The 7451-nt window shown below is 35.4% G+C and overlaps 1 pseudogene; it reads right to left on the minus strand.

The window, feature by feature from the left end:
- Nucleotides 1–2554: 2554 nt before the first annotated feature.
- Nucleotides 2555–2973, minus strand: LOC101637989 (annotated as a pseudogene).
- Nucleotides 2974–7451: the final 4478 nt, after the last annotated feature.

Consider the following 7451-nt stretch of genomic DNA (forward strand, 5'->3'; position numbering starts at 1 on the left):
AAAAAGAAAATAGAAAAACAAGAAAAAGAGAGAAATAGGAGTAGATAAAAAGGAAAGAGAAATACAAGGAAAGACGAAGTACAAAAGAGTGTGGATGTGTAGAGGAAAGAAGGAGGGACAAAAGACTGGGAAGTGGCTTGGGTAAAGTTGATGGTATAATATTGCTAAGACAGCATATACATGGGCAGGTCTGTGAATAGGATGGGTTTGGGCAGGGGGAAAACATTATATTACTCATAAAATTCCAGATACATAGACCAATGTAACAGAATGTAGTACCCAGATGTAAATCCAGCCAACTATGGGAAGATGATCTTTTACAAAGGACAGAGCATCATTAAATGATGAAGAGATAGTCTCTTTTAAAATTAATGCTAGAAAAAGTGGATATATTTTTGAAAAAAATGAAATAGACTTTAATTCTCACTATATAAGACGTAAACTAAAAATAGTTCAATAATTCAAAGTAAAAATTTTAGACTATAGACTGTTAATGAAAAAGTCAGAACAAATTTAAGAGCCCTATATAGTACTAGCATTATGCAAATTTGCTGCACAAGAGCTCTAAAGTAATAAAAAACAATAATGTCACTTTGAGGATTAAGGTGCCCTTGATCCAAGCCATGGTATTTTTACTCGCCTCACATGCATATGAAAGATGGACAAAGGTTACGGAAGACAAGAGGAGAATAAATGTATTTGAATTCTGGTGTCAGCAATAAATATTGAAGGTAAATGGACTTCTAGAAGAACACATAATGATTTTTTGGAAGGAACACAGCCAAAATGTACCTTACAAAGAGGAATGGTAAGACTTCTCACAGACTTTGGACATGTTCCCAGGAGAGGCCAGTCGTTGGAAAAGGACACCATGTTTGGTAAACTAGAGGATCAGTGGGAAAAGGAAGTAATGGAAGAACACAGTGATTGCAGCAATGGACCCACGCATAGCAACCCTTGTATGATGTCGATTGAGTCATGATTCATTCTGTAGGACACAATGTCGTTATGAGGTGAAGCTACTTGATGGTACCTAACAGTGACAACAAAAGTCTTCCAAGGTGTCTAGTGTCCAGTGTCACAATGATCAAGTGTTTGGTAGCTGACAACCAAAGTAAAAGTTTTTTGGATCTCTCTGAATGTCATTTGAAAAATCTCTTTGGGTACTTACAGCCTTTAAAGCTATATGGGGAAGTTTTACTCTAGCATACAGAGTCATTATGACTTAGAATGGAGTATGCAGTACTGTTTTATGTTTGTTTGTTCATATGTTTGACTAATGGTATTGAAGACAGACTATATATCACAAATAGTTAAGAACTCAGCTAGTAACCAAAAGTTTGGGGATTCAAATCCATCCATTGTTACTTCAAAATAAAGGCCTAGCAATCTACTTCTAAAAAATTAAAGCTGTTAAAATTCCTGTGGAGTAGAATGAACTCATTGACCACTGTTTGTTTGCTTGTTTTTTCAAAACATTGCATGATTCGAATATATTAAGTAATATCTTATGCATTTTTCCTGAGTTTGGCTAATTAACATTAAAACAACTTGTCAAGGTATTCATTATTTGCTTTTTTCAAATTATCTCACTAAGATTCAGGAATACTAGGTAATATATGAATTTTATGAAATTGCCGAAGACAGACAACATTCAAATTCAGAACTCTAAAACTTCATGGTGCGATACATTTCCATAAAATAAAGCACCATTTAAAAACTACTTTCAAATGTATATAATAGTGTGTACATATAAATATACTTTTAAATTATTAAATAATATTTAATCAAATAAATTTATTAATTATAAATTATTTCTTTATAATATCATAACATTATGCAGTTAACTTTCTTAATAAAAGTCCTTCTTTTAAAATGTTCACTTCTTATTTTGGCATTAAATACTGATTTAATTAGTAATAATTGCTGTAATGAAACAAATAACAAAATACATTATTATTCCAATGAGCTTCAGTTATAGAAGCTGAACAGCACAAGAAGATCTTAAGATCTGAGTCATCGCAAAACAGGTAGATTCTTGAGATTGGAGAGATGGGTTAGCAAAATTATGGACACAGCCTACCTTTGACCAAAATCTTGGAGGAAAAGCATTTTATTAATTCAGGCTAATCAGACTGAACACTGAGTAAAATAGACCTTTTTGTAATCTAATGCCACCTGGGCATCTGGCCCAAGGAACAAAGAGAACCCAATGGTTGCAGATAAAAAATAGCTTTGCATTGGGATGACCAACTGCATAATTTGATTAAACAGCCTTGAATAAAAAAGTGAAATGCTTCATTGTGTTTTCTCAGAAACCAGCCCAAAGATTACGGAGTCCTACACAATTTGGAGACACACAATGGGTGTGGAGAAGCTAGGGGCCCGCCCAGGAGCGGAGTTTTCGAAAGTTGGTCCTTGGAGTAAATGGCACCATAGCTCTGGCAGCAGAGACAAAGGAATGATGCTCTGGAGAGGCGGTAGGGGGCATTCTGCGGTCGGCCAGTGGATACAGGAGGGCCCCAGCTGCAGGTGGGATCTTTATTTCTGAGATTCATCTTCCACTGCGCATGCCTCTGTCTTCATGAATGGTCATTTCAATCTAAAAACTGGAAGTCCTCGCTCAGTGGGGTCTGTCAGAAGGAGGCCTTTGGGAGTACATACCCTCTCATTCTGCTCTTGAATGTATCCGGAAACTTTCTTCAGAACCTTCTCATAATGGGTTTCCATGCATACAAAGATGGTGTATGCTGTTAAACATGCTAAACAGCCTTCAAGGAATGATTGGCCCCCAAGCTTCTCTGCTTCTGCATAAAGGTTATTTAGAGTTCGCACTGTTTCTTCAAATTGTTGTCTATCAATCCGGTTCTCCAACTCGGCGCGGAACTTGGTCTGGAACTGGCAGCGTGCGCCGCTGCCATAGTCTCGCTAGATGAAGACCTTCCCGGACACCAGCGCCTGCTGCGGCCTCATGGCGAAGACAGGATGGGCTGCGCCGCCTCTTCGGCCCTCCAGCCGTTGTCACCAAAAATGTATACTTCTAATTGTAAACTAGAATATCTCATTTTTAAAGCAAAAAGCAAACATGGTCACTGAAAGCAAAATCTCTCAGAGATGCAGCTTCAATATTTATATTGGTCTAAAATCATTTTTGTTCTTTTTCTAAAGCCGATATTAATGAAAGCGTTGTAATAAATTACAGAACTACTAATGGATAGTGATTACTAAAATAAATTAATTAAACATAGTACCCTAGAAAACTACTCCAAAATTAAATAAAGCTTACAATGTGTAAAATAAATTTAATAAGTGTGATTATTTTTTAAAACAAAAGAACTGTATAAAAGCAGGCAGTGTTAGAAAGTGAATTGAACATATAATTGCAGAACATGAATTTTCATCTACTGAGCATTAGAGTAAAATCCAGGTAACTCTATAATAAAAACATGTGTATTTGCTTTTGAATTACTATCTGATCAACTTGGTATTTTTTGATGCTAATGAGTTTGCATCAACATTTACCCTATCCGCCCTTAAACAAAACAGAAGACTCATGAGGCTGAAACCCAAATTTTGCAAATGTTAAAGGAATAAAGCATCTGCAAGATATTTTACATAAGCATCACAGAATATATCCCAAAAGGCATTGTTTGAAACTAGGAAAAGATTTGTTCTTCATATCAAAATGAATAGCATACAGTACATTTGGGAAAACAAAACATATTGAATTCTAATTCTTCTCCTATGCCCTAGATTTTAATATGAAATGGAAATTTAGTTTTCATAGGTCAACTTCTATTTTGGATCAGTACATAATATTTCTATTTTTAATATGATGTATTTGCTTCACAGATCAAAGAGGTTAATTGCCTTATGAAAGTTAGAAAAAGATTATAAATGAGATGGAAAGTCAGGTCTGATAAATACTGAAGCAAGTCCTTATCATTAAATTATATCTTCTCCTTTCTAAATAGAGGCTGGTGGACACAGGACATAAAAGATAATTATCTCCTGAAACTGTTATGGATCTGTAATTTATGAACTGTAAATATGCTATTTGCATGAAGGATATATAAATTCAGAATAAAAATTATGTATGCCTTATTAAAGGATAGCTCAGCCTTTATTACTCTCAAATTTAAAGATTAAGTCATTTGCATTAGTCAGAAGCAAAACTTGTTTTATCTCTTTCTTGATTTGTACAAAATAGTAACCTGAGAAAATGATTATTTCTTCTATTAACATTAACACAATGGCACAATATTAATTTGGAATTATAATGCATACATCTGACAAGATGTAACATTTATTGAGAATGTCATACAATAACAATAATAAAAAATACAGTGTGTTTCATTCCAAGGTTTATACTCCTAACTACTACATCATAAGTATAACATTGAATGACCTTTCATAAGAAATGCGTCCATATTTAGTAGATCTCAAAATGGAAAGTGATATGATGCATATTAATTTACTGTAAAATATAAAAAACATAAATAATGTGCTACAAGAACCCATGTAAGCCAACACACATTCACACTATGAGTAACTGTAACATTTTAGGGAGCAATATTTAATACTTGAAGTATGTACTGGAAAAAAAAATCAAAGGATTTTAAATGGATAACATCTCAACATAAAGTAAAATTTCTAATCATCAGGCCCATAATCTTTTGTGATGCTTGCCTCTAAGGAGCATTCTCTGAAGAAAGACTTATTCCTTCAGTATTGTTGGTTCTTGCTTATCTGCTACCTCCTGGCCTTCAGTATCGGACAATCTTTCTGAATTATGCATGGGATTTTCAGTGGCTACTTCCCCTAAAGGAGCCAGCGGAATCTTTCTTCATAGTCGATTTTGAGTTGAATCTCCACTGAAACCTGGTCACTTTGGGTGACCCTGCTGACATTTAAAACACCAGTGACGCAGCTTCCAGCATCACAGCCATGCACAAGCCACCCCAGCACAGCAAACTAACAGACAAGTGATGGGAGTCTCAGGTAGAATTGGAAAAATGTGTTCCACAGAGGCTCTGCTGTTTTACGTACCCATCAGCCATGCATGGAATTTCATTTTCTCTAAATTCTCTTTTACCCTTTTTTGTTTTGTCTTGCTGATTTCAGTCATAGAAGTGGGTGCAAATTGGTATCTCATTTTTTAAAATGGTGAATGTTTATGCAGAAATCTAGTTTCCTATTTTCTAATTTCTACAAAGATATTTCTGAGGAAGTATATTTTTCAGAGTGGGTCTACATTCTCTTTAACTGTACTGTTGCCATTTCCCGTACTCGAGTGTTTCTGACTCCTGGCTGACTTTGGGGTCTTGTGGTATTAGGTAGAGGAATGCCAGGTCATTTCAGTGCTGGGTTCTCAGCTAAGGGTGACCTAACGATTTCCACCCACGTGATTTTCTAAGGTGCCAGAGATAGCAGCGCCCATACACTCACAGGCAAACTGTAAAAAAGAGGCAAGTCAACGTTTTCTTGAAGCACAGAGGCACTTCAGAAAGAAATAAAATGGGCCCATCTCCTGAGTTGAGAAAGGACACATGGGAAGAAGCATGGATAAGTTAAGCTTTGCTTCTAGAACAACATGGATCCCCCCTGAAAGAGGGAATTGTCTAGGGGAATGTTTTTGTTTTGTTTTAAGGTACATTCAAAGGGATGTGAATTGCAGCTCAAAAGAGCCCAAGCTACTTTCTAATTAGTTGTTCGATTTGTCTTTGGGTCTCCTACATATTTCTAATTTATCTCAGGCTACAGTTCGATGTCAGAATGTTTCTAGTCTTATCCCTGACTCTACATCCTGAGTGGAGGTGTTGAATTTATCCCATGTTATAACGCTTGCTAAGATCTGTCAGGATTTCCACCCAGTCTGACCTTAAAGTGGGATCATTTGCCAGGCTGTTACCTAAGAGTCCGTTATTCATTCTCTTTAGCACATGAAATGCTCCTTCCCTGAAGAAATGGAATATTTATTGTTAGCAAAGAGGATCCATTCCCTCAGCAGGCAGAAGGCCCTGTACTGTCCCTGTCAGTCACATGTAGATTTTTTGTTTGTTTCTTGTTTACTTGAGCAAGTACTCATAGGTAATACCCTTTGTTTTGCAAGCCAATCTGATATTTCTCTAAAATTAGTTTGGTTCAATATTTAAGGAGTTTCTCAGGGTGATAATAGCAAGGAATCTTCTGATCTTAATGATCACACTAAATACGAGAATTGGAGCTCTGTCCTGCATTTATCTCTTATTTTATGAGGTCTTTCAATGGTGGCCTTGATCAGACGCTTACATCGATTGGTAGTGGTAGCCAGGTACCAACTCACTCTAAATTCAATAGATTGGACAGTAGGTCTGTAGACTACTACATCTGTAAACTAGTTTTATATCTGTGATTTCTCACTTTGTTCTTTCTCTTTGTCTATGAATGAGTAGAGACAATTAATTGTGTCTTAGATGGCTGTTCATCCATGTTTAAAAGACCACTAGCAGGGGGTGAGCTGTTTTAAGTCAATTGGCTGAGTTGGTTCATGAAGGGTATAATAGAAAATTTCAGTTTTTAATGTAGATGAATGCATCAATATTTTCCTTTACATTTTCTGCTTTAAGAGATTCTGTTTATGCTCACTTATATAGATACTTTATAAATAATTCTTATAATCACTAGAAAATTATACAATAGTTACAGTGTAATCATTTTATTACATATATCTACATATTTTTTAATGCACAAGTAGGCCTGAAACAAAAGGAATTGCTTTTACAGGACAAACCATAATCTAAGATTGCTAAAAATTCAATCCTAGTGAGTATACATGCCGTAGGCATTGAAATTCTTTTATTTATCAACAAAGGTAGTAATCATCTCTTCATACTCTGTCATATCTAGCTCATATTCATGGTTATCCCCTCATTGCATTGCTAACATCTCTTCCAAAGTAATGGTTTATATTTTATTTCTAAATGAATTTATTGAAGAAACTGAGTCAATTATCTTGTTGAATGTCTTATTTTGTGGCTTACTCTGTTTACTTGTATATCACTTAGCTTATTTTCTACTTTGGGACCCCACTAAAGGACACGCTGAGGAGCACTGCCAATGTCACAGTGAAGGGCTCAGTTGCTAACCAGAAGTGGACATTCAACTCCACCACTTGTTCTGTGGAATAAAGACCTGGCAGTCTGCTCCAATAAAAATGGCAGCTTAGAAAATCCTATGGGCACTATTCTAGTTATCCATACTATGGTAATTATGGATCAAGATGGACTGGACTGCATGAAGCAGAACAACAACAAACAATATGTTACACCCAGATGCTTAATTCAATCATATTTTATTTTTATTTTTTTTAATTTTTTACCATTTAAGCTTTTTTTAAAAAAATAATTGTTTTATTACGAGCTCATACAACTCTTATCACAATCCATACATACATCAATTGTGTAAAGCAC

This window comes from Echinops telfairi, unplaced genomic scaffold, assembly GCF_000313985.2.
Source record: "Echinops telfairi isolate 266 unplaced genomic scaffold, ASM31398v2 ScPeMD7_14;HRSCAF=57, whole genome shotgun sequence".
Classification (NCBI taxonomy): Eukaryota; Metazoa; Chordata; class Mammalia; order Afrosoricida; family Tenrecidae; genus Echinops; species Echinops telfairi.